The following is a 27,998-nucleotide window of genomic DNA, read 5'->3' on the forward strand; positions in this document are numbered from 1 at the left end:
AAATAATTCCAGAGAATCAAGGAGGCTTCATTCAAGGGAGGCAGATCGTGGACAACTTCACCCTAGTCCAGGAGGCAAATCATTCTAGTCTTCTTCGAAAAGAACAAGGTATGGTGATTAAACTTGATTTAGCAAATGCCTTTGATCGAGTAAATCATAGTTTTCTCTTAAAAGTCATGAGCAGGTTTGGTTTTGGAACAAATTTCATTAACTGGATCCGGGCATGCATCTCGGAGCCATGGATTGCTCCCCTTGTAAATGGAAGAGCCATAGATTTTTCAAAGCTTCGAGAGGGCTTAGGCAGGGGTGTCCCCTTTCCCCGCTGCTATTCATCACACAAGCCTCTGTTCTTAGCTTTTTGCTAGACAAAAAAATGCAATATCAAGACATTAATGGACTGTGTATAGCAAGAGGGATCAAGAACATTAATCACGCCTTATTTGCAGATGACACTCTGCTCTTGGGTGCTGCCACTCTTTCCTCTGCCTCAAAATTCAAAGCAGTTCTGGAAGAATTCAGCAAGGGTTCAGGTAGCATTGTAAACAAGAATAAATGCCACATCTTCAGTTGGAATACCCCTCCCAAATTGCTCTCTGCTATTTCCAGATGTCTGCGGTTTGCAGCCTCCTCCTCTTGGACTTCGTTCAAATACTTTGTAGAAATTTCTCATTTCCCACCCCGGTTTTCAGTTTCACCTTATTTCTCCCATATAGTTAAATGCCCTTTTCCCATATCCATACATCCAACAAGCTGGAAAAAATAAATTTTGCTGAAAACACAAATTCTGGAAATTTTACAGAATGCTGGAAAATGCAGAAATAAAAATCAGCAGGTACAAACATCCATTTAACACATTTGAACGCAGTGATTTTTGGTCAAGGTGACCCTAGAAAAATCCCCTACAACTCTTGGGGAAAACCCCTTCGAAAGCTTCTTTTATTTCTGGAAAATGCTTTTTACAGTAAGAGAAATATTCAGCAAAAATCAGCAAGCAAACTTTTACTTATCTCAACCTTGCTGAAACTCCGTTGTACAAACTTGCTGAAACTCAGCCTTGCTGAAACTTCGCCCTGCTGAAATTCCACTGTACAGACTTGCTAAAACTCAGCCTTGCTGAAACTCCGCCCTGCTGAAACTCCGCTATACAGACTTGCTGAAACTCAGCCTTGCTGAAACTCAGCCTTACTGAAACTCCACCCTGCTGAAACTCCACTGTACAGACTTGCTGAAACTCAGCCTTGTTGAAACTCCGCTGCTGAAACTTTGTTGTACGAACTTGCAGCCTCCTTCTCCTCACTATCCAGAAATCTCCCTGGCTCTCTTGCTCTCCTTCTCTCAATCTGCTCATGAAAGAATTAATGACCTTTTCCTCCTTTTCCTCCCTTAATCTAACCCTAAGTGACTTTTGGGTAATCCCTAAATCCAATGGCTGAAATAGATTGAGATCTAGGGCTGAGATTAAATGCTCATTTAAATCTCATTTTCTATTTTTTAATTCACCCCACTTTAATAAAGACCCACTTAGTCATTTATTTCCAAAGTCACTTTTCCTTTCTAATTTTACATTGACTTTATTAAAGTCACTTTAAAATTATACTTTAGTAACTTTATCACTTAAAGTCACTTTTAAATTAGATTTGACTTTATAAAAATTATAAAGTCACTTTAGGAGAAAAATTAAATTCTTTTGGACACTTTTCCCTAGGCCAAAGATCAAAGCCTTAGGGAACCACCTGTCCTCCGGTACCAAATTTCAACACTCCCTCTTACCGAGGAAGGTGTTCCTCACCACACCCATCTTGTCTCTGAAGTAGTCATGCTTGCCCGTGGTAAGGCTTTGGTAAGAATATTTGCAACCTGCTCATCAGTGGGAATATACTCAAGCTTCACAGCGCCCTTCTGAACACAGTCTCTGATGAAATGATATTTGATCCCGATATGCTTTGACCTGTCATGAAATACTGGATTCTCCATGAGTTTAATGCAACTTGATTATCACAGTAAATCACTGAAGGTCTCCACGGCTGACCAAATAAGACAAACAACATCTTGCGAAGCCAGATGGCCTCACAACTAGCTAGACTGGCTGCCATATACTCTGCTTCCGCTGAACTCAATGCTACTGACTGCTGCTTCTGGCTGAACCATGACACTACTGCCGAACCCAACCCAAAACAGCACCCTGAAGTGCTCTTCCTATCAGAAGCACAACCTGCCCAATCAGAATCAGTATAACCTATCAGTCTCACTCCATCCCCCTGCCTGTAGTCCAAACTATAATCCACTGTCCCCTGCAAGTATCGCAAAATGTATTTTGCAGCCACCTAGTGAACCTTCCTAGGCTCAGACATAAACTGACTCATCATGTTGACTGCAAAACAAATATCTGGTCTAGTGTTGACCAAATACATCAAGGAACCAATCAGTTGCCTGTACAATATGGGATCCACCAATTCGGATTCCGAAGCATGAAGCTTCTTCCAGTTGGTGATCATCGGTGTCAACATGGGTCTACAATCCTCCATGTGGAATCTGCTAAGGATGTCCACAATATACTTCCCCTGCCCCAGGAAGAAATGCCCCTCCTCCTGCCACACCTCCAAACCCAAAAAGTAATGCATCAAGCTGATGTCCTTCATCTCAAACTCCGCCGCAAGATCTCTCTTGCAGTGCTCTATGAGTCTCTCTGCACCTGTAATGACCAAGTCATCCACATACAACACCAGAATGAGAGGCTCCTCACCTATCACAATAAAGTAAAAGTTCGGATCTCCCTCACCCTTTGTGAAACCCATCCCCTGCAAGTATGTATCTATCCTGGAGTACCAAGCTCTGGGAGCTTGCTTCAGGCCATAAAGGGCCTTCTTCAGTCTGCACACATGGGACTCCTTCCCATGTACCTCAAAGCCCTGTGGCTGCTCAATGTACACCTCCTCCTGTATGAAGCCATTGAGAAATGCAGTCTTCACATCCATCTGGTGGATCTTCCAACCCATCTCTGCTGCTATCGATATAATGGAGCGGATCGAAGTATATCGAGCCACGGGAGCGAAGGTCTCCTCATAATCAACTCCCTCTACCTGGGAGAACCCTCTAGCCACAAACCTCGCTTTGAATTTCTCAATGCTGCCATCTGCAGCATGCTTTACCTTGTAAACCCATCTGGAAGTAACTACGGATTTTCCCTCAGGCCTCGGCACCACCTCCCAAACATCATTCTTCATGATAGAAGAATATTCCTCCTGCATGGCCTCTCTCGAGACCTGCTGGCTAGCTGCCTCCTCATAGCTAGAAGGCTCAGAGTCAAGGATGCTGATAACCATTGCCATATAGCTATAAAACCTCTCAGATAGTCTACTCTCTCTGACCGGCCTCTTAGGCTCAGCAACAGATGTGGCATCTCTCAAGGTGTCCTGAAGCCACTTGAGCTTCATCTTCCCTGAGTGCACTTCTCCCATAGGAGAATGAAACTCCTCCTCCCCATCATCATCAAGAGCCTGAACTCCTGATTGTCTGTCTGTTGTCCTCCTGCCTGCACCTGAACCTGTAGAAGCTGAGGTGCCGTGTGAACTCTCCATCAGTGGACTCCCTAGTGAACTGCTATGTGAACTGCTCTGCATGCTGCCCAGAGCACCACCCCTCTGGCTCGGCGAGCCACTGCTCACTGACGGACTTGACATCCTCATAGATGTACGTCTAGATCCTCCTGATCCCTGCCCACTGGATCCCTGCGACTGACTCAACTGCTGCTGAGGGTTTGGCTGATCCAGATACTCTAAATCCCGTGATCTCCTAAAGGCCATGTCCTCCTTGAACTTCACATCCCGCCTGACAACAACTTTCCTCTGTGCAGGAATGTAAATCCGAAAGGCCTTTGAGGTCTCATTGTAGCCCACAAAGATACCCTTCTCTGCGGTGGGCTCTAGTTTGGTCCTCTTCTCCTTGGGTATGTAGGAGTATGTAATGCATCCAAAGATATGAAGATGACCAATATCAGGCTTCTTCCCAGAAAAAGCCTCCTTCGGAGTCATGTGCCCCAAGGCATGATGCGGACTCCTGTTCTGCAAATAAACAGCTGTGTTGTAGGCCTCTGCCCACAAGAACAATGGCAACCCCTGATCATGTAACATGGCTTTGGCAGCCCCTACGATGGATCTGTTCTTCCTCTCCGCAACCCCGTTCTGTTGGGGGTTGTAAGGAACAGTGAACTCCCTCCTAATGCCTGCCTCCGCACAATAGTCAACAAACTCTCCAATGGTGTACTCTCCCCCATTGCCCGACCTTAGGGACTTGATCTTCCGACCTGTCTGTGTCTCCACAAGAGCTCTAAACTCCTGAAACTGCTTGAAGACCTCACTCTTGGTCTTCAAGAAATAAATCCAGGTCCTCCTAGAGTGATCATCAATGAATAAAACATAGTATTCATATCCACTCAAGGAAACACGAGACATTCGACCGCTCACATCGGAATGAATCAAATCAAGTATCCCAGTCGCTCTGTTGTCACTGCTGGGAAAAGGGGATTTGGCAAACTTGCCCATCACACATCCTCTGCAAGTATCAAAGTGATCAGTACTGAAATCTGGCACACCTGTAGTGATCTCCCGCAAGGTCCTCAAGGCTCCATGATACATATGTCCCATCCTGCGGTGCCAAATCTCACACAGCTTAGAACTGCTAGCTCTGTTGTCGGTACTACTGCTCAATGCCAAAAGGGACTGGAATGCAAACTTGTACACCTTTGCATGGGGTACACCTATCACTCTAGCTGAATCAGCTGGAGTGCCCCTGGGATACATCAACCCCTGTCCTCCCCTGAACAGTACCTCATATCCTCTGTCCTCCAAAGCTGAGACGGATATGAGGTTCTTCCTCATCCCTGGCACATAAAGAACATCTGACACCTTCAAGGGAGGTTTGGACTCCCTCTGAAATGTCAGTGTCCCCACACCGACTGCTCTACTAACTCTGTCATCACTGAGTACTACCTCCATATCAGTGCAACTCTATGAAAGCTCTGAGAAGTACTCACGGACTCCTGTCATGTGGCGTGAAGCCCCACTGTCCACATACCAGATACCCGAAGATGCTCCGCTAATCGAGGGAAACGCATGCTCCCTCTGAACCTGTGTGGCAGGTGATCCTGCACTAGAGGACTCACACGCAGTGAACCCAAACTCCCGGTCAAAACGAACTGCAAAGTCCTCAACCTCTGCTGAAGCTGCCACGCTCTGGTTCTTCCCCTTCTTCTTCTTCTTCTCCGGACACACAACTGCATAGTGTCCCATCTTTTGACAATTCCAACACTTCACCTTGGAATAGTCCTTCTGTGTGTTACCCTGTTTACCTTTACCTTTGCCTTTGCCCCCACCATTGCTTGTGGAAGCCTGCTTCTTCCCTTTGCCTTTCTTGCCTCCTACCACCAGTGCTACATCCTCATCCTGCTCAGCTGGCTTGGCTGCCCCAAGCTGACCTTTCCTGATCTCTGTTTGAATGCAATCATCCCAAAACCTCTCACATGTGGAAAGGGTCTCACGTGCACAAACCCCATCAGCAAAGTTCATCCATGAACGGGGGAGGCCATTCACTGCAATCCGCACCAACTCAGTGGGTGGAATGTCCTCTCCAACTGCTGCCAACTCATCTCTCACATTAGTAATCTTTGTGAGATATCCAGCTGCACTATCATTACCCATCTTAATAGTCTTCAGCTTTTCCTTCAGAACCATTTTTCGGTTCTCATTGGTACTCTGGTAGAGATTGGACAATGTTGTCTATATCTCATAGGCATTTCTCTTTCCTCTCACATGAGGAATGCAATGGTCTTTGACTCCGTCTAGAATTAGTCTCTTACCCTTGTTGTTCTTTTTATTATACTCAGCCAACTGAGTAGCATCAGTAGGCACAACAACAGGGTTCTGTGTGGTATGCACCATGATATCCCAGACTTCTGCCTCCTCAAAGATACTCTGCATTCTCTCCTTCCAAACGTTGTAATTGCTATGCCCATCCAACCTATCCTCCACCCTCAATCCCAATGACATCCTGCTCTGCTGTAGTAAAGATAAAACTGTTGTTTGTGAAAAATCAGCTTGTTGGAATTTTCTGAGTGAAAAATCAGCAGGTTGTAATTTTCCTCCTTGCTGTCCCAAACTACACTTCAGCACTCAAGCTCTGATACCATGTAGAAATTTCTCATTTCCCACCCCGGTTTTCAGTTTCACCTTATTTCTCCTATATAGTTAAATGCCCTTTCCCATATCCATACATTCAACAAACTGAAAAAAATAAATTTTGCTGAAAACACAAATTCTGGAAATTTTACAGAATGTTGGAAAATGCAGAAATAAAAATCAGCAGGTACAAACAACTATTTAACACATTTGAACACAGTGATTTTTGGTCAAGGTGATCCTGGAAAAACCCCCTACAACTCTTGGGGAAAACCAGTTCGAAAGCTTCTTTTATTTCTGGAAAATGATTTTTACAGTAAGAGAAATATTCAGCAAAAATTAGCAAGCAAACTTTTACAACTTATCTCAGCCTTGCTGAAACTCCACCTTGTTGAAACTCCGTTGTATAGACTTGCTGAAACTCCGCCCTACTGAAACTCCGCTGTACAGACTTGCTGAAACTCAGCCTTGCTGAAACTCCACCCTGCTGAAACTCCGCTGCTGAAACTCCGCTGCTGAACCTCTGTTGTACGGACTTGCAGCCTCCTTCTCCTCACTGTCCAGAAATCTCCCTGGCTCTCTTGCTCTCCTTCTCTCAATCTGCTCATGAAAGAATTAATGACCTTTTCCTCCTTTTCCTCCCTTAATCTAACCCTAAGTGACTTTTGAGTAATCCCTAAATCCAATGGCTGAAATATATTGAGATCTAGGGTTGAGATTAAATGCTCATTTAAAATCTCACTTTCTATTTTTTAATTCAACCCACTTTAATAAAGACCCACTTAGTCATTTATTTCCAAAGTCACTTTTCTTTTATAATTTTACATTGACTTTATTAAAGTCACTTTAAAATTAGACTTTAGTAACTTTATCACTTAAAGTCACCTTTTAAATTAAATTTGACTTTATAAAAATTATAAAGTCACTTTAGGAGAAAAATAAATTCTTTTGGACACTTTTCCCTAGGCCAAAGATCAAAGCCTTAGGGAACCACCTGTCCTCCGGTACCAAATTTCAACATACTTGGGCCTTCCTGTTGTTCACAAAAGACCTGCAAGCAAAGACTGGCTTCCTCAACTCGAAAAATTCCAATCTAAGATCCAGGCCTAGGGTTTCACCTGGCTCAACTCTACTGGCAAATCTGTCCTTATCAAATCAGTGCTTTCTAGCCTCCCTCTCTTTCAATTTGTCGGGATGCTCGCCCCAGCAACCATATTAAAAAAATGGAAGAGTTCATTCGGAGGTTCTTTTGGAAGGGAGGAAAGCAGAACGAAAACAAGATTCCCCTCATCAGTTGGGAAACCATTTCCAAGCCTCTGTGGGAGGGAGGTTTAAACTTCAAAAACTTTGGCCAGTAGAATGTGGCTATGGCAGCAAAGATCATCTGGAGGATCATCGCGCCCAATCCTGGTTGGGCCCAATTGGCACTCTGGAAAAAATACTTCCGTGGTCCATAGTCTAGCTGCTTAGACAAGGTGATCCGCTTGCCCAACTCGTCCTTCCTCAAGTTATACGCCAAAGCTGCTCCTCTAATCAAGGATCACGCCCACTGGATCCCTGGAAACGGCAAAAAGATAAACATTTGGACTGATAAAATCATGCAAATGGATCCGATTGAAGACAGAGCCCCCACTGGAGCGCTGCGAGATTGGATGGATAGAGAGTGGCAGAGCACGGTGTGGGACATTTCCCTCTGGAATGACACTGATTGGGCAGGGTGGAAAAGAATTGAAGTGCCAGTCCACCTGACCAATGAATGGGCCACGCTGATCGATCTTCTTCATGGACTGGCGCCCACGCATAGGGGGAAAAATGATGTGAAAGGCTGGGGGCTGAAAGCCAGAGGCTATACTGTCTCCGCGGGATATGCTAAGTTAAACGAGAGACCACATGTCCCCCCCAACCTAGCACCTTGGCAGGGGGTCTGGCGTTTCCAGTCATGGCCCAAAATCGATTTTTTTACCTGGCTTCTCTGTCATGGCAGAATTCTAACATTTGACAGATTGCAGAAAAAAGGTTTCTACGGTCCCTCTATTTGCTCGCTTTGCAATGAAAACGCCGAGACTGTAGCCCATTTAACTCTGGAATGCATCTTCTCCAAGCAGATTTGGTCCTCCCTTATTTTCTCCTTGGATCCCAACTTTTTGCTCCCTGGTTCCATCGCTAATATTTTCTCTAATTGGGCAAACAAATATCCTGGTCCTCCTCCTAAAAACCTGATAATCAAAACAGCATGGGCCATTCTTCCAAAAGTTATTTGCTGGCAGATATGGTTTGAACGCAACAAAAGAATCTTTAGAAATTCTAGACAGCATCACAAGGCCGTAGAAGTCAAGATCAAATGTCAATTAAAGGAATGCCTGACTGATATTAAAGACGATTCTAGCCTTAGCCAGCAGGATATCGCTTGGGGTTCACTCCTTGATTTACAATTTCAACCAGCAATCAGAATTGTCCCTCCTCTTAAAGACTGGCAAATAAGGAAATCGGAAGCAGACTTTCAAGACTGGCTCAAATCGCATTCAAGGCACTCTCTCTTTTTTTATGGGATAGCTAAGGGCAATCCAGGCAGAGCTAGTGCAGGAGGTGTTGTTGTAAATTCTATAGGGGAAAAAATACACTCCTATGCATGGGGCCTTGGACACTCAACCAGCATTCAAGCTGAGGCTTTGGCACTCCTGCAAGGCCTCAAGACCCTTAAGGAGCTAAACATAAAGGAAGCAACAGTTATAGGCGACTCCCAGATCATTATAAATGCAATGGTCTCCAATACCCCAGCTTCAGATCTTAAGCTAGCTAGGCTGATATTCAGAATTAAGGGCTTGGAAAACGCTTTTCAGAAGTTGAATTACTATCATGTGCTGAGAACTCATAATAAAGATGCGGGCAGCGAAGCCAACAAAGCTGCCCTCCTCTCCGCCGGGGTCAAGATGAAAGACGGAGAAGAATCATGGGAACCCATCCCATAAGCTGTTTATCGTCATGTTTTACTGCTTGATCTTAAATAAATTTGTTTGTATTTCCAAGTGGGGAAAAATTTTGGAAATAGAATCTATAGAAACCCAAGCAAGGAAGAAGACCTCAAGCTTCAGCAGCATTCTCACTCTCAACACTGAGATGCATCAGGATTTAGACATCCTCATTGTAAACAGATTTTCGGCATTTAGGCCAAGATGAATATAATCACCCCATAACCGTTTCTGTCAAAAAAAAAAAACAAAATATCATGATATTTTAGGGTGATAATATGGAGGCTTTAAAAAATCACGATAATTCCAATATTATAGCGACATTGGCAAGAATAGTTCTAAGTTTATAAAGCAATCAGGGATTTCAAAACATCTCCCACCTTATCTTGTTTTCTTGCTTATCACGTTCAAAAGATGGTAGAAGCATAGGAGAGTGTTCTCCATGTTCTTGAAGAGTTGGTTACGAATTTGTCATTCATCATGGATGTAATATTAGGATTGTTAATGCAAAGATCTTATCTTCAAGAATCAAGAAACCATTTAACGTAGAGTGTGGACTAGTCTATTAGTGTTTTGTGCTACTATATGTTTTACTTCACATTTTCTTTGTTCGCAAAGTAGGATTTACTAATCTAGTTGCAGATTTCCTTCTTATTTTACTGCATCACCCAACTCTTTGAGGCATTCGTCCAACCAAGGAGAAAAGAGAGTGCTCCAGCATCTTCACAATCCTTTTATTCATTTATTTAACCCAATTTTTGGTTCAGATCTGCTATTCACTCACAGATTCACCCCCGGGCAGCATATTGACACAGGGAACTGTGTTTTCCAACAAATTTATGTGCTTCTTGCCTTTTAATTTGCTGATTCATTATTTAACTTACATTTTCTACGCATGGCAGCAAGCTGATTTTCACATCTAACGCTCGATTTAACCTCTAAAGTTAGTTATTTTAGCCTCCAGATCCCTAGGGAAACCTCCTTAAAGACTGGAAAAGCACGAGCCTGAAGCAAGAAGAAACCAGCCAAGGTGACAGTGTGGATTGGCCTCTTGATTGTTCCACCTAAAGACCCTTTGTAATCCAGTGGCAAATAATTGGGATCAGTATAAGTGCCAACAACATCTAGGACTTTTTTTTATTTGTTGTTGTTTTGGCTTTTGGGCAGGAGGGAAGGGCTCTCTTTTTTCATGAGACATTATCTCAAATCAGGTATTTCTCCCAACAAACAAGTGGGCATCTGCAGAAATATCGTGCATTTTCATCAATGTTATCAAAATCATCAGACCAATTCTGGGGTTTTCAATTCAAAACCAACCCTTTAAACCAGAAATGGCCAGATCAATATGGGGTGGGTCTTTCTAGTCTAACCAGATCCATACCATTACTTCATGGATCCACTAAGAACACTTAAAAAGAACTAAAATTTAAATGATAAGAATAAAAATAAATAAAACCCTAAACCTAAATCTGAACCCCTCCTCCTATCTACTAATAAAACACCTTGAAAAGAAAATAAAATTAAAAAATAAAGTAAAACATAAAACCCTAAACCTAATTTTAAACCCCTCCACTATCTATTTAGTGATGCACACCCCCTTCATTTATTTCACGCCCTTTACTTTATTGATTTTAAATTTTTGAGCTTGTGAAGGATTTAGTAGAATCATCTGAATCCCCTACCTCCAACTATGTATTTGGCAAGAAAGATGTTGGAAACCAAACACCCCACAAATGGACTCTATGCGCAACACTGTTTGGACCTCATGCACATTGGCAAAATTAAGTGTGTGAAGAGGTGTAATTTGTTTAAACTATGGATTACACTTAGTGCTATTTTGTTATACTCACCGTTCCTTGCTATATAATGAGAAAACTTAGCACATTTGGGTATAATGGTTTGGATTCACATGGATATACAAAAATATTTTTTAAACCATTTGAATATTTTGGGAGTTTTCGGTTAACAACGTTCACGTTCACCCTTTTCACCAGTTGCAGTTAGGGTTCACTTCAGTTCCAATTTTTGGGATTGACCAGTTTGGTCGATGGTTATGTCCTTATAGCAATGGTTTTGGTATGGGGAAGGTGTTCCCATGTTGGGGATGAATCCTTCAACAACATAGCTCAAACTTCAAGGTAGAAAATAAAAATGTTAAGGCCAATGAAGACAAACTACAAATTTGAAAATAGGAAATCCTTAATAGATGAATTACAAAATAGCCCATAAATATAATAGTTGTGAACAACCAAGACCTACAGTCAGTTACCATTGTCATTAATATATTCGAGGCTTATATAGATGTGTCTACATGGTCATCCCATGATTAGAAACGAATTCCACCAAGGTTGTATGCACTCGCAATTGAATAAATTCCAAAACCATAACATGTTAATAGAAGACCATATAGAATGAATCCTAGGTATGTTGTGCAAATGGACCAGGAAATCCAAAAGTTGTGAGTTGTCAAAACTATCTTCAACGTTTCCTAAAGTAAATAGGTATCAAGGGGTAACAAAACAACAAGTGTTTGGGATCACATGCAAATCTTAGGTGAATTTGACAAAATAGTACCCCTCTGGCAGAATCTTAGCCAAATGGCAGTGTGTGTGAGCTTTAAAAAAAGCACTTTCAAAAAAATAAAAATAAAAATTGCTTCTATATTTTTTGTTAAGTAGGTTGCACTCTAGACAGGAGATCTAGGGATTTTTTCAATACAAGAACTACAAGTAGGAGGTGCCTATGGTGTCTACGTCAAGGGGTAGTGTCCCATCCTGATCTGCTATTATATGAAGAGATGGTTTCCAACTCACAAGGTACTATTACATGAAGAAGTAGTTTCCACCCCCACAAGGTGCCTCTTAAGCAACTATAGGCCAGTGCAAAAGAGATCAAAGACCGAATCCAAGCACCCAAAAAAGTGTCTTGAAAAAGGGGGAGAAAGGCCCTTGTACATAAATCTCATTCACCAAAGTGAGAAATTTGACACGTAAAGTACAACACCATAATTTATGTGTTTCTTGATTAGTGACCTTCAGATTACAGTATATACCTTGCAATGGTGGATACTTCAACTTGTAAAATGTCAACTGATAGGTTTTAATTATCTAAACCTTCGGACCAAAGGGTCCTTCACAATTATTCTCATGCTTACAAAAGGACAGGGAAAGAACCTTTAAAATGGAATTTTAATTCATAGATATGAGGTATTGATTCTTAAAAAAAAAAAATGAAGACCACAATGTGGATCCATCATTGCCTATTATTCTTAAGGCTCTGGAAAGAGTAGATCCTCAAACATATTTGAAATGGAAACGCAGACAGGTTATTCATCAAGCTTTAGTCCCAAGAGTTAGCTCAAGTGGTCTAGAGCCAGACATGAATTTCTTTGATATTGTTGTTAGTTGTTGTTGATCATGTTGGCATTATGATACATATGTTGTACTTGATGGCAACCCACTCATCTCAGATGATAAATTATAGTGCAACAAAGTTCACGCACTTTCATGAAGATAAAAGTTTCTTTCATGTAGAGAAAAGTTCACGCACTTTTATGAAGAGAAAAGCTTATTTCATGTAGAGAAAAGTTCACGCACTTTTATGCAGAGAAAAGTTTATTTCATGTAGAGAAAAGTTCACGCACTTTTATGCAGAGAAAAGTTTATTTCATGTAGAGAAAAGTTCACGCACTTTTATGCAGAGAAAAGTTTATTTCATGGAGAGAAAAGTTTATTTCATGGAGAGAAAAGTTCATGCACTTTTATGTAGAGAAAAGTTTATTTCATGTAGAGAAAAAGTTCACGCACTTTCATGCAAAAAAAAGCGCGTATATGTTGGAGAACTTACCTTTGGTCCATGGTAGTTAGTCCTTGGTATTTGAACCTATGGTTTTGGACCATGGTACCTCGTCAGAAGTGTTGATCCCAAGTATTGGGTTCGTGGTATTGGTTTATTATGGTTTTGGTCCGTGGTATTGCATGTATAGAAAAAGTTCACGCACTTTCATGCAAGGAAAAGCGCGTATATGTTGGAGAACTTACCTTTGGTCCATGGTAGTTAGTCCTTGGTATTTGAACCTATGGTTTTGGACCATGGTACCTCGTCAAAAGTGTTGATCTCACGCACTTTCATGGTTGGTTCATGGTATTAGTTCGACAGTTTTTGATCCTATGGTTTTGGCCCGTGGTATTGCATCCAAAAGGGTTGATCTCACGCACTTTCATGGTTGGTTCATGGTATTAGTCCAACAGTTTTTTTGATCCTATGGTTTTGGACCGTGGTATTGAGAAAGGACTAAGGCTATAAAAGAGGAAGGAGATCATTTGGCAAAGCATCATCTGAATTATTGAATATCTAGATCTGGAATACTGTGATTGGGTTATGGTGCAGATCTGGATCTGAGCTAAAGAGGGATCTCACCGGTTGATGGAGAACAAGATCTAAGGATAGATCGGGATCAAATGGTTTGAAATGAACTATCTCTATATAGTTGATTATGCTTATTCTAGATCTGTATACTGACGCTTGTAATGATCTGAACTGGGTATAACTTAAGTTTGAAATCACTGCAAGTCATGATTGAATATTTATAGATCTGTACGCGGGTTGGCTTTGGTGAAAGCACGTATGTACGCAGGTTTGGTTCATTGTAGTAGCGTATACCATTTGAGCTATGATGTTTAAAGTTACAGGTGGTTCAGGTTGTTGATGTGTTCTGATGACTGTTTAATGGTGTCAGTATTCTACATATTCAGTTTGATTGATTGTGTTGATGGATGAGATCTAGTAATGGATCTAATGGACTAGATCAGGTTGCTAACACTCATATTATCCTTGTATATGTATTGATCTGGTGATTGGGTGATTCATAAGATTGATTGATTATGTGCTTCAATGATATTTATGGGTCCAGTATGAAAATTGGATGAAACGTGGCCTTTCAGATTATGATGTTGTGCTTCAGTGTATTCAGTCTGAAAATTGATGAAACGTGGTACCTGGAGGAAGAAAGAGAAGGTTGTAGCCTTCGGTAGGTCCGCACCTACGTACTAGTACATCAGCTAGTACAAGAGCCAAGGGGGTGGCAGCGCCCTTCTAGTAGCAGCTGGAAAACAAGTAAAGGTTGGAGCATCTCAACAGGTAGCAGCCTGCGCCAAAGGGGGTTGTAGCTCCCTTCCAGGAGAGTCTGGAGAACGAGAGAAGGTTGTAGCCTTCTGCAGGTAGAAGCCTATGTACTGGTATAAGTCTGCACCAGTACAGAACTATTGTAAAAGGTATTTCTTATTAAAGAAGATTGAGACGACTTGCAGCACGTGATTTTCACCCACATTGGGTTTCCACCTTACATCATGGTGTTCATGTGTGCTTCTTGTGTGTGATGATCTGTTCTATTTTACTGCTCTGGTTTACTACTCATATGGTTAATAATGTTCTGATGCACTCATTAGAGATCAACTAACTGAATCATATGTTTAATGGATATATACTTGTTGCATCACATATGAATCTTAATATGGAAAGAGAAAAAGTTATATTGATCTGATAATACTGATTCACCCCCCCCCCTCTCAGTATTATTTCCAACAATTGGTATCAGAGCACGTCCTTTGGTAGAAGCTTGATCGCTTGAAGGAGATCCGTGGAACAATGGGAAAGAAGCTTAAGAAGAAGACATCTCAGAAGAACTATGACAGTGGGAGAATCGATTGGGGATTAGGTATAAGAAGCTCTTCAGATTCAGATTCAGATTCGGAATCATTTCAGAATGAAGATGAACTATCAGGTATGAATTTGCTATCCTCTGATGTTCCAGCTATCTATCCATTTGGAAAAGATGGAAGTGATAACGAAACAACTGAATGTGCTCTTATGGGTGAGGAAGAAGGATATCAAATAGAAGCAGAATTTAACAGGCTGACAAACAAAATTAGTGAACAAGAAAGACTTCTAAACATAAAGAGTGGTGCCCTCAAAGAAGCTGTTACTAGACAAAAGGCTCAACAAGAGTTATTCAAGGAGAAATATCAAAAGTTGCAGGTTGAAGCAACATCTCTAAGAAATGAAGTCAATGAAAAGAACACAACCATCAAGAAACTCAGAGATAGATCCAGTTACTATGAAAGTCTTGAAGTCACGATCCGCTCTCTAAAGGAAGATCTTGAAGAATCAAAGAAGCAGAATAAAGATCTAGTCCAAGATATTGAAAAACAGGGAAACGAAGTTATCAGCTTAAAATCTCAGCTAGAATGTGCCTTCAGAATTCGTCAAATGCAACAGGATCTGAATGAAGAACAAGAAAAGGAGATTCTCAAGCTAAAGCATCAGTTGGAAGAAGAAAGGAAAGCTGAAGAAGACATGAAGAAGCAATATCTAGAAAAAGAAGAACAACTTCAGGTTGAGGTAAATATCTTGAAAAGTAAATTAGAAGAAAAGGATAAGCTCTTACGTTTTCAAGATAGTACTAAAGTCTTGGATGATATTCTTAATAGTCAAAGATCTCCTGCTATCAAAACTGGTCTTGGCTTTCATGAATCTGTTGAAGGTGAATCTAGTTCACAAGGTGAGGCAAGGAACTCTAAAGAGAAACCTAAAATGATCAACAAGGAGATAAGAGAGATGAAAGGTCAATCTCATCATCAACCAAGAAAAGAAATTCTTCAAAGAAAATCTTTTACTCCTCCTATGAATAATGTTGAATGTTATGTATGTCATAACCTTGGACATGTTGCAGCCAGATGTAGAAGAAGAAGGGTTCAAGATCATCAAACAAACAGATCATCTCAGTCAAGGTACTTTAATGGATATTGCTTTTCTTGCAATATGTTTGGTCACAAAGCTGCTGATTGCTACAAAAGGAATATGAAACATGTAAGATGTTATGCATGTAACAAGCTTGGACATATAGCAAAGGAATGCAGGAACAAAGCACGGACATCACACCAAAAGGAGAAAACATCATCACACTTGAAGATATGGAAGAAAAAGGAAGTTCAGTCAGAAAGTGGCGGCACAACACATTATACAGACATAACAGAGGGAGCCGGAAGTGTAAAACTTCAATCTCCTACGCAAGCTTGATAAAGGGAAGTTGCATATATACGCGAATTTGTTACTGCACAGTCGCGTATATGATTGTTTGAAGAAAGGCAGTAGGGACAGATTCAAGAAAATGATCAGTTTTGCTCTAATTGATAATGGTTGCATTTTGCTAATGATGTGTGGATATGATGGTTAGAAGTATTTTGGTTCTAACTTGATATTGCTGATTAATATGCATGATCAGATCTGACAGATGGCACAGGTTTAGGGGGAGCATATGCTCTTAATGCATTGTTGGCATTATGGTTAATAGTCCTTGGTGATGATGCTTATATGGATAAATGATTCATCTTGCTATGATATGGTTATGAGTTGTTCAGATGATTCTTGGGGTTACATAGTTGATATTTAGATCAGATTTGTGGTTGATTCTCTAATGGTGCTTACATGGTGATCTTCATAAGGATAAGGAGAAGTACATAGCTTGAATTCACATATTCTTTACTTGATGATGAGTCACTCATATGCTGTTGTCGTCATATGCATAAAGATCATATATTACAGTTATGATGCAGGATTCCTATTGTTCTTGGCACATATATGGATGAGGATTGTTGGCTGGATACATGGATGATTATTCAATGTTGCATTGTTGGAGACATGATGATGATGAGTTCTTACCTATATGATGATAGTTGCTGTTGACAGATACTATGAGCAGATCATACAGTGTCGTTACTAATGTTTATCATGATCTTATTTAGGTGTTTGGTCTCTATATAAATGTCATGTATATCATTCGATGTAAAGGTCATATCAAGACTCATGATGTAATAGTGTGTCTCTATCTTTTGTAGTCATTTGATGAGATCTCTTCAGGTCATGTAACGGCCTATGTTGGTTTCCCCACTATGCCTGGGATGAATGAAGTAATGTACTTGGTTGTCATTTTCTGGTATATCCCCACTTGGTTGGGAGATGGATGTATGTATGAGTATTTGGTGATAGGAAGGTCATTTATGATGTATAGAGTCATGGACTTCTTGTAGAACATCTTTTTGCAGACCTTGCTTAACAGTCAGGGGGAGCATGAACAAGCATATTTCAGCAAAGCAGAGATTTCAACATGTTCTCAGAAAAAGCATGGACAGATTGGTGCACCATGGCATATACTAAGGGGGAGCTCATTCAGAGATTTCAGCAGGTACTCAGGGGGAGTATGGACAGCAAAGGAAGAGAATATCTTGGTTCGCCCTTTGCCCTTGATGTCAAAGGGGGAGAGTGATTTGGTATTGTTGCCATCAAGTCCAATGGGGGAGATTGTTGGCATTATGATACATATGTTGTACTTGATGGCAACCCACTCATCTCAGATGATAAATTATAGTGCAGCAAAGTTCACGCACTTTCATGAAGATAAAAGTTTCTTTCATGTAGAGAAAAGTTCACGCACTTTTATGAAGAGAAAAGTTTATTTCATGTAGAGAAAAGTTCACGCACTTTTATGCAGAGAAAAGTTTATTTCATGTAGAGAAAAGTTCGCGCACTTTTATGCAAAGAAAAGTTTATTTCATGTAGAGAAAAGTTCACGCACTTTTATGTAGAGAAAAGTTTATTTCATGGAGAGAAAAGTTCACGCACTTTTATGTAGAGAAAAGTTTATTTCATGTAGAGAAAAAGTTCACGCACTTTCATGCAAGGAAAAGCGCGTATATGTTGGAGAACTTACCTTTGGTCCATGGTAGTTAGTCCTTGGTATTTGAACCTATGGTTTTGGACCATGGTACCTCGTCAGAAGTGTTGATCCCAAGTATTGGGTTCGTGGTATTGGTTTATTATGGTTTTGGTCCGTGGTATTGCATGTAGAGAAAAAGTTCATGCACTTTCATGCAAGGAAAAGCGCGTATATGTTGGAGAACTTACCTTTGGTCCATGGTAGTTAGTCCTTGGTATTTGAACCTATGGTTTTGGACCATGGTACCTCGTCAAAAGTGTTGATCTCACGCACTTTCATGATTGGTTCATGGTATTAGTTCGACAGTTTTTGATCCTATGGTTTTGGCCTGTGGTATTGCATCCAAAAGGGTTGATCTCACGCACTTTCATGGTTGGTTCATGGTATTAGTCCAACAGTTTTTTTGATCCTATGGTTTTGGACCGTGGTATTGAGAAAGGACTAAGGCTATAAAAGAGGAAGGAGATCATTTGGCAAAGCATCATCTGAATTATTGAATATCTAGATCTGGAATACTGTGATTGGGTTATGGTGCAGATCTGGATCTAAGCTAAAGAGGGATCTCACCGGTTGATGGAGAACAAGATCTAAGGATAGATCGAGATCAAATGGTTTAAAATGAACTATCTCTATATAGTTGATTATGCTTATTCTAGATCTGTAAACTGACGCTTGTAATGATCTGAACTGGGTATAACTTAAGTTTGAAATCGATGCAAGTCATGATTGAATATTTATAGATCTGTACGCGGGTTGGCTTTGGTGAAAGCACGTATGTACGTAGGTTTGGTTCATTGTAGTAGCATATACCATTTGAGCTATGATGTTTAAAGTTACAGGTGGTTCAGGTTGTTGATGTGTTCTAATGACTGTTTAATGGTGTCAGTATTCTACATATTCAGTTTGATTGATTGTGTTGATGGATGAGATCTAGTAATGGATCTAATGGACTAGATTGGGTTGCTAACACTCATATTATCCTTGTATATGTATTGATCTGGTGATTGGGTGATTCAGAAGATTGATTGATTTTTATGGGTCCAGTATGAAGATTGGATGAAACGTGGCCTTTCAGATTATGTGTTGTGCTTCAGGTGTATCCAGTCTGAAAATATATGAAACGTGGTACCTGGAGGAGAGAAGATTGTAGGCCGGCACCTACGTACAAGTATCTTAGCTAGTACAAGAGCTAAGGGGGTGGTAGCTCCCTTCCAGTAGCAGTTGAAAACTTTGGAGCATTGTAGCAGGTAGCAGCCTGCGTACTAGTAAATGGATCGGCTAGTACAAGAACTATGGGGGTTGTAGCTCTCTGCAGGTAGAAGCCTGCGTACTGGTATAAGACTGCACCAGTACAGAAATATTGTAAAAGGATTTTCTTATTAAGAAGAAGATTGAGATGACTTGCAGCAGGTGGTTTTCTCCCACATTGGGTTTCCACCTTATATCATGGTGTTCATGTGTGTGGCTTATGTGTGAGGATTTGTTATATTTTACTGCACCTGTTTACTGTTAATATGGTTGATAATGTTCTAATGCACTCATTAAGAATCAACTAACTGAATCATAAGAAGTTGTGGAAGTAGCATATATGAATCTGAATATGGAAATGAAAATGTTTTATTGATGTGATAATACTGATTCACCCCCCCCTCTCAGTGATATTATGGGTTTGACTCTCTTCGATTCCTTTGGGGTGAGGCCCTGTAATCAGGGCCAATGGTTTACTTGGTTTACCGTCCACAAAATGTGGAGAAGTACTCTGAGGCTTTCCGTGCTTTCACTCCAAGTATTAAAAAAAAGGTTATTCATCAAGCTTTCCAAAATAACCAAATCAAAAGTGATACACCTGCTCTGACAAGATATACAGACTCATGAACCTAAAATTCCCTTTAGGTGCCAAACCTGTCATGAACACGGGCACCCAATAAAAGACTACTCAAGGTGGGAAAACCGATGTCAAGAGTTTCAACAACGTGAAATATAAATCTAAATGCAAAGAAGAAATGGGAAATAAAAACAAGAGGCCTAGACAAATGATTTGAATAAATTTGAGGTGTTGAATGAAGTGGAAGAGGACGAAGAGCCAACCCAAAGGGCACAAGCTACTCAAGCAAGGAGGAAAGGACCTGAAGAAAACCAATAAACCCACCACAAGATTCAGATATGAGTCTTGCAACCAAATCTTTAATCCTGCAGCCTTTGCAACCCAATCTTCCAACCTCCAAGCTAAATTAAAAGAGTTGGTGAAAAAGATGGAGGTATCAACAATGATCAATAAGGGGCAGAGGAGGAACAAGACCCAGAGTGTAGGAAAACAGGAGGCAAGAACAAAAGGAATGTACAGGAGGACAATCAAGAGAATCAGAACAACACTGCAAAACTTAGAGAACAACCAGAAGAAGAACAAGGAGAGCAGCATCAGCAGAATATGAAAGAAGAAGCTCCTATGACGGAAAAAGTAGAGATGGGACTCACAACAATGGAGTATGATCGGAATCTCCTGGAATTCATTTTCAAAAAAAACTAAAGGAGTTTCAGTCCAAGTTTAAGACAGTCAACGAAAAGTGAGGCATCCTCAAAAATCAGTGATCTCTTCCTTTAATCTCAAAATTTAGATCCCAATAACACACAACGACAAACCAGTAGACCTAAAAGTCAACTTCATATCCACATTTGGAAAAGCACAAACCGAGGGAGGTTCATCTCCAGAATAGCCAAGATCCTTCAAAATGAAGGTTATCTCATGAAACATACGGGGTTAAACAACCATTGAAAGACGGGGCTGTAGAAAAGAAAAATCTCAATGGAAAAAACGGACATCCACTTACTTCATAAGACTAAAATGCGGCATATAAGAAGTGGAAGGATTCATTCACCAAAATTGGATGAGATTTAGCTTTTCTAGCAAATAGTTCAAGAGGGTTTTGGAGGGGGATAACAATTTTATGGCGAACCACTAAATACAGGTCAGAAAATGAAGATAGCAAAGGCAGTAAATAGCGGCAACTTGGTATCAGTGGCTGAAGAGATACAGGGCAGACACACAAATCTGTATAACCGTACTAACCTCAGCAAAGACTGCTGAGGCGAATTGATCAACTATGCTTAATACACCCATTATGGCGAATTGAGAACACTCTCATCTGGGTATATTTTATGAATATCATTTACCTTACAGTGTGATAACACGCTTTGTATGAGCTGATGCACTTCTTTTGCTGATGGGGGCAATGCAGCCATAATTTGACTCATCAGCAAAAGAAGTGCATCTTTACTGGGGCCTTTCCAGAGCATCGTGAAACTACAGTCCTACCTTGTAGGCATGCATCAGGACAACAAAGTAATTCCTTGTAATGGCACTGGTTTGCACGTTGCGTAATTCCTTGTAATGGCACTGGTTTGCACGTTGGGTAAAACTAAATTGTTAACGATGGTGGTTTGCTCAGTGGGTAAAAATAAGTTGCTAATGCAGGGTTGACATAGGTTTAATAGCATACTGGTAAATTCATGGAAGCAGAGCAGTACAGAAAAGCGAAGAGAATTCAACCGAGACAGTGAAATACATATATCCCAATTCTCCTCTATCATCAAAGGGAATTCAGCCTAAACATATATCCCAAATCTGCTCTATTAGGGAATTCGGCCTACATAGTAACTGACAGCCGATTAAACTACTGCATTGATGTATATATCCTAATTCTGCTCTACCATTTTCAAATGTTCAACAAATACAAAACATGCAGCACATACCTTAACACAGAGACAGACTAAAGCAAGATCCGCAGTGAAGTTGAAGCTTGCCAACACAATAATCGCACAAGTAGTTCAAATTGAACACCACCAACAAATAGTGTTATATATATCAACGTGAAGGATATGATTGACACCTTTATTACAATTTTTCTCAGAAAGTCCTTCGCGGTGCTGTGCAACTCGTTAGAACCACAATAATTTTTATTTTTATTTTTATTTCTAATTTTCCTGATAAAGTGAACGAGTCAAAATCTATTGTTTTTGTGTGAATTTGGATGTTCGGGGAGCTAGAAACTCTGATTTTGTTATTAAAGAGTTGTTTTTAGTGTGATTTTTTGGAAGTTTTTATGGTGGATTTTTAAGTCTAATTTTTTTCTAAAATTTCGTTGGAATTCATTGAAATCTCAAGATTGATGAGTAAACTCTACACAATAGAAGTAACTTAGGAGTTTTTATTCATGAGTAAACTCTACACAATAAAAGTAACTTAACCAGAGAGTTTTCATGGTATTAAATCTAAATATACAATTAAAAACTAATTTAAATAACACAAATCAAAATTTCACTTTAATTTTTTCTACATAATTTTAATACCTAAAACTTTAAAAAACCACATTAAAAACAACTCTTATATTAAAATATCGCCAACTTTTCGGGTTCCAGAAATTAGATTCATAAATGAAAAGAATCCCAAACTGCGAAGATATCTCTACCACAACTGTTACTATGTCTCGTATTGTAATACAATTAACCTAAAATTGGATTCATAAATCAAAAGGATGTCAAGCTGCGAAAATATCTCCATCAGTAGAGGTGGTGTTTGATTACGTGTGTTCAACTGTTCCTACGCTCCGTATTGTAATACAATTTTGATTCAAAGGAGGAATGAAAATAGCGATCTAGCCTGACATATTAATTGTTATTAGATAGATTTTTTATTGGGTTGTATTTAGGGTTGGTCATTGTGGAAAATATTTTACTTAACACTGAGATATTGTTTACCATGATAATTCGAGATTAGGGTTTGGTTAGATTTTTTATTGGGTTGTATTTAGGGCTTGCCATTGTGGAAAAATATTTTACTTAGCACTGAGATATTGTTTACCGTGATAATTTGAGATTAGGGTTTGGTTAGGGGTTGATGTCTCTCATCAAAATATAACTTAATTTCCATTTTTTTAACAAAATTTTAATAACCTTCACAATCAATTTTACAAGTGGTTTAAAATAATCTAAATTATAAATAGAATAAAGTTGTGTATTTTATTATTAAGAATAAAGTAAATTGAAAAGAAATAATATTCATCCTTGTGTTTTCACAATTAATTTTAATAATTTAAGAGTATAAAATAATCTAAACTATAAATGGAATAAAGTAAGTGTATTCATGTGTGTCTCACAAATTTTATATTTTTTGAATTAATTTAATAACTAATTTTGTTATAGAAACATTTGGTCTAAATATTTGTAATATTTATTTTATTTTTATATTAATACAGTTAGAAAATACAATTAATTTTAATAATTTAAGAGTATAAAATAATATAAATTATAAATGAAATAAAGTAAGTGGAAAAGAAATAGTATTCATGTGTGTCTCACAAATTTTATATTTTTTGAATTAATTTAATAACTAATTTTGTTATAGAAATGTGAAACATTGGTCTAAATATTTGTAATATTTATTTTGTTTTTATATTAATATGGTTAGAAAAATAATTTTGATTTATTATATTAATATGTATAACAAAAATTAATTTTTCTATTTTTTTCTACTAGATTTTTATTATATATAATAAATTTATTTTACTTTTATTTTATGTAATTTGATCGAGTTATATATATATATATATATATATATATATATATATATATATATATAATAAAATTATTTTAATTATATATATATATATATAAAATAAATTTATTTTAATTATATATATATAATAAAGTTATATATAAAATTAGTTTAATTATATATATAATAAAGTTATTTTATGTAATTTGATGGAGTCATATAATTTATTTTTATTTAATTTAATTTAAATTTTTCTATTTTAATTTAATTTGATTTGATTGAGTTAAAATGTTTAGATAATGTATATTTTTTTGTAATTTGATCGAGTTATATATATATATATATATATATATATAATTTAATTTATTTATTTTTACTTAATTTGACTTAGTTAAAATGTTTAGATAATGTTCTTAGGGGCAATTCAATTGGTTAATTCCAAGTGTGTGAAACCTTGGAAACAGGGCAACCCACATTCAAATGCCCCCTAAAATGACCAAGGAGGAAAGGAAAGGTACATATATAAAATAATAATTGGGTTCATGAGGCTTAAAACAATGGATGATAGGTGTTTTGTTAAAGCAATGAATAATATGTATTTCGTTAAGACACTCCCTCTTGAAAATGTCACATGTGCGTGTGAGTAAAGGTTGGTATGGGTTAGGCCGGATGTGATCCCCAAGTTATTTTGATGACTTGAATGCCCCTAGTCCAACCCATTTGCATACAAACTAACAAACCCAAAAATAATGTTATAAATTAATTAAGCAACTATAAATTTAATATAAATTAGTGTAATTATTATATTAATTTAATATATATTTTGAAATTTTAAATATGTATTTTTTATTTTTTATTTTATACTAATCTTTTTTTTTAATATTATTTATCTATTAAAAACATTTTTCTATTAAATGTTTTTTGGGATATAAATTAAGTAGCAATTTAATTCTTTTAAAGTTTGGTTTTTTTAGTCATATTTCCCATTTAATTTTGTCCTAAATCAGTTAGGAATTTGTTGGAATTTATCCACTCAAAAATACATTTTAAACAATCAAAAAATCATTATCCTACCAAAAATTATATTATTGGATTTTAGGAAAAAATGCCAAAATGTAAACAATTTGAATATGCCATAAATAATTTAAATATGTCATAAATGAGCTTTGGTCGTTTCATTCCATCACCACCATCTCTTTGGCCGATCATATGCTTTCACTTAGTTGTTTTACCCTTTTTGAGGAACAGTTGCAATGAGTGGTCTTATTAGCCAGCCTCTTCACATAAATCAACGTGTTTTCAGAAGTTCCAACATCACCGGAACTAGTTGCTACCATAGACATCACTCGTTCCTCAAAGTGGAGTCATATTTAAGCTCTTTTCGGACTCTCTAAATATGAAAAGATTGCAAAACACTTTTCATACTCAATAGTTTTTGGGATATAAATTAAAAAGTAATTTAACTCTTTATGCTTTGGTCTTTATTTTCTATCTAATTTAGCCCTAAATCTCATAGGAATTTGTTGGAATTTATGCACTCAAAAACACATTTTAAACCAAAAAAAAAATCATAACCTTGCGAAAAATCATATTACTAAATTTTAAGGAAAAAAAACAAAACTAAAACAATTAGAATGTACCATAAATTAAATTTAGTAACATCAACTATTTATATAAACCTTCCTCTTTATTGGCAATTTAGCAGACAGAATCTCATACCCACTTGAAATGGGGTCTATTCTGACCAATACCACTATATCATCGAGGTGCTGCCACTATAACCTCTAGATGGGGTCAATAACATACAACCACTAGTAAGAAACTAGGGATTTGAATATGAAACCTTGTAGTCACATTTACTAATTGATAAGAAATATTGATTCACCCCTCCCCCCTAGTATTTCCAACAATTGGTATCAAAGTTGGTTCCTTCAATAGTAACTTAACAGCTAGAAGGCAAATCTTAGAGTGAAGAGATGGGAAAATCAAAGAAGCAAGCCGCCAAGAATTCAAAGGAAGATCCAGGTATATTTTTAGATCATGTTATTGTTGAAAACAGGAAGGAAGCTCCTGAAGAAGATGATGAAGAGATGAGCGAGATCAAATTTAAAACAAAATGATCAGAGTGAAAAAAAAAAAAAAAGTTAAATTTTTGGAAGCAAAATTAAAGATAGAAAAAGAACATCTTAGAAGCCTTAATAAGAAGAATGAAGAATCAAAGGAAATAATCATCAACCTTAAAGTGCAGCTGGAAGAAGCCAGAAAAGTTAAAGAGTCGGAATGGAAGAACATGGAGAAAGAAAATTGCACACTCAAGGAAGAAGTGCCTTTATTGAAAATCCAAGTGCGGGAAGCATAAAGGAAAGAGAAAGACCTATCAAGACAACTAAAAGAATCTGATCAAAGGTACATATCTGAAGTTGATCAAAATCAAAAGTAACTAGATATAGTTGTTGCAGAAATAGACGGGCTCAAGAAGGAAAACGGAAGGTAGAAGGAAAAGACACAAGTTCTCAATAGAGAAGCAGAAAAGGTCACTCTTCTAAAGTTGCAAATAGAATAAGCAAAAAGAAGAAGATAAATCTTGAAAAGTCGGTTTCAAGAAGACCTTGCTCAAAATTAAGAAGAAATTGATGCAACTCTTAATGAAATCAACAAGTTTAAGGATCGACAAAAAAGAATACTTACAAGTTATTGACAGGAAATATCAAGAAGTGGCTCAATTGAAGATGAAGGTAGAAGAAGCAGTCAAAGCTCCATGTGATGAAGGCACAAGCTCCAAGACTTTGTAAAGTCAGATTACAGAAAATATTGATCAAATTGAAGGACTAAAGAAGAATGTTGCAACTCCAAAGAATGATGCTAAAGCAGTCAAGGATAAAGGACAACAAAAGGCTACAACACTACCTCCGAGGAAGAATGAATACAAAAGACCATCTAGATAGGATAACTCATTAAGGTACGTTAATTTGTTTAATGGTTATTGCTTTTTATTTACTAACTTTGGACATATGACTAGGAATTGTAAATATCATGATAGGTACAATTATCAAGGGTATTATCAAAAGCCTAGAAGCAAGTTTACAGGATCACAAGGTAGGTTCCACGATGAATTTGACAATAGGAAGTATATGTCATCTACTCCATTATCCAGGCCCAACATTGAATGTTACAAATGCCATAATTGTGGGCACATAGCTCCCGATTGTAGGTATAAAATGGAATCTTCCATTAATGTCAACCCCAACATTGAATGTTACAAATGCAATAACTATGGGCACATAGATCAAGATTACAGGTAGAAGATGGAATCTTTCGTGAATGACAACCCTGACATTAAGGTCTGGAGAAGAAAACAGGTGCAAGAAGATAAAGCAGATCAAGTAGATAAGAAAGTCTCAACAGTCATGCTTTAAGGATTCATAAGGAAAAAAAGTCATGATGAATCAACAGGTACATTAGAGGATGACAAGGTTCAGGAAGATTCAATAGAAAAGTTGTGTGATACATTATTTTGAAAAATTTTGCTTGTTGACTCTCTGAATTTTGAAGAGGGGGGCTCTATGTAGCAGTATTTGCATGTTTTGAAGATCTATCTATTGACAAATTGATAGTTGACAGACATGCAGGGTTATGGGCAAAATAACAGCTTCAAGTCAAAAGTGTCAAGTTCATGAGATTATAACAAGTTTAGGGGGAGAAAAACAATTAAAGGAATACATGTACACAATGATCATCATCTCTTTTTAAATTAATAAATCATTAGAAGAAGTCAAGGAGTCATCATCTTTAAGAGCATGATGAATAACAGGTTAGCAGTGCATAATCGTAGAAGATCATGGCAAGTTGTAAAAGGAAAAAATTCGGCAATGGTAATCCATATGAAGCATAGCATGACACGGGGAGAGAGGTTGTTGCAGAACACATTTAGAAGATTGAAAAGTACTTTGCAGGAGAAGGTACTTTGTAAGTGGGTGCACAGTTAGATTACAAGTCCACATTGATCTCTTTCAATTTGGCAAGACAAGAGGAAGCAAAGGCATGTTACAAGTCCACAGGAAGTAGGCAGATTGTGAGGGGGAGTCACCCTTTGCCATTGATGTCAAAGGGGGAAAGAAATTAGGGGAAGAAGATCGAGGCATGAAGTCAGGGGAGGTTGTACTTGCGAGAGAAGTATGTGTGTTTCCATCAATGACAAAGGGGGAGATTATTGAATGGTGTTGTCATTGATCTCAACCTTGGCATTTGACTTTGACTAAAACACCTATCATTCATGTCAAATGATTAATGAATGCTTTTATATTTTTCTAAATTACATCAGGTTAGAAGCTCCACTGAAGGATGGCTAGAAACCTAGCTCTAGGGTTTGGGTGTCCTAGTTGGTGGACATACCCCATACTTGTTGGTGATTTTTAAGAAGAAAAACATTGATTTTGTCTCAGAGATCCTTGCTAATGGATTCTCCTCGTCAAGATGTTTCCAATGGTATGTGGTAAGTCCCAAGAGGCCTCCTGTTTTAAGAAATATTTGTG

The 27,998-nt window shown here is 38.2% G+C and overlaps 1 protein-coding gene across 1 annotated transcript in view; it reads right to left on the reverse strand.

Annotated features, from left to right (window-relative positions):
• The window catches only part of LOC149232970 (2-alkenal reductase (NADP(+)-dependent)-like), a 190,626-nt gene extending 168,805 nt beyond the window's left edge, over window positions 1–21,821 (reverse strand). Inside the window, exon 1 of the mRNA XM_089379617.1 lies at window positions 21,666–21,821. The gene's annotated coding sequence lies outside the window, so the exon portion shown is untranslated. The remainder of the gene's footprint in view (window positions 1–21,665) is intronic.
• Between the last annotated feature and the right edge of the window lie 6,177 nt (window positions 21,822–27,998).

Source organism: Pinus tabuliformis, chromosome J (genome assembly GCF_031772625.1).
Source record: "Pinus tabuliformis cultivar Carrire ecotype Pingquan chromosome J, CPIR1, whole genome shotgun sequence".
Lineage (NCBI taxonomy): Eukaryota > Viridiplantae > Streptophyta > Pinopsida > Pinales > Pinaceae > Pinus > Pinus tabuliformis.